Source organism: Elephantulus edwardii, unplaced genomic scaffold (genome assembly GCF_000299155.1).
Source record: "Elephantulus edwardii isolate Elephantulus edwardi_28Jun2011 unplaced genomic scaffold, EleEdw1.0 scaffold00027, whole genome shotgun sequence".
In the NCBI taxonomy this organism is placed as follows: domain Eukaryota; kingdom Metazoa; phylum Chordata; class Mammalia; order Macroscelidea; family Macroscelididae; genus Elephantulus; species Elephantulus edwardii.
This window is the reverse complement of record NW_006399777.1, coordinates 18,492,532-18,492,975: the sequence shown is the minus strand read 5'-3', so window position 1 is coordinate 18,492,975 and position 444 is coordinate 18,492,532.

The window sequence follows — 444 nt, the reverse complement described above, 5'->3', positions numbered from 1 at the left end:
GATGGGTGTGTCAGAGGCAGTGCGGTTGGCGCAGGACAGAGCAGGGTGTAGGGCTGTTGTGCATAGGGTCGCTATGAGTCGCAAACAACTCGACGGCACATAACAAAACAACAAGAGATGCCAAAACACTCATTATAGCTAAATGTCAAGGAAGCATGAACATTTGGAATGCTCTTCTTGAAGTCCCTCAATATTCATTTGACTCCTTCAAATGTTCTAAACCCCTATGATGGCAAAAAGTAGGAATCCCATTGTGCAATGGTTAAGTGCTTGGCTTTTAACTGCAAGGTTGGTGGTTTGAATCAACCAGTCATTCCTCAAGAAAGAAAAACCTTGTGATAAATTTCTATGAAGATTATCGTCTAGGAATCCCTACTAGACAATTAAACTCTATTCTTCAAGGTTGCTACAAGTCAGAATCAATTTGATGGCACCCCAAAATTA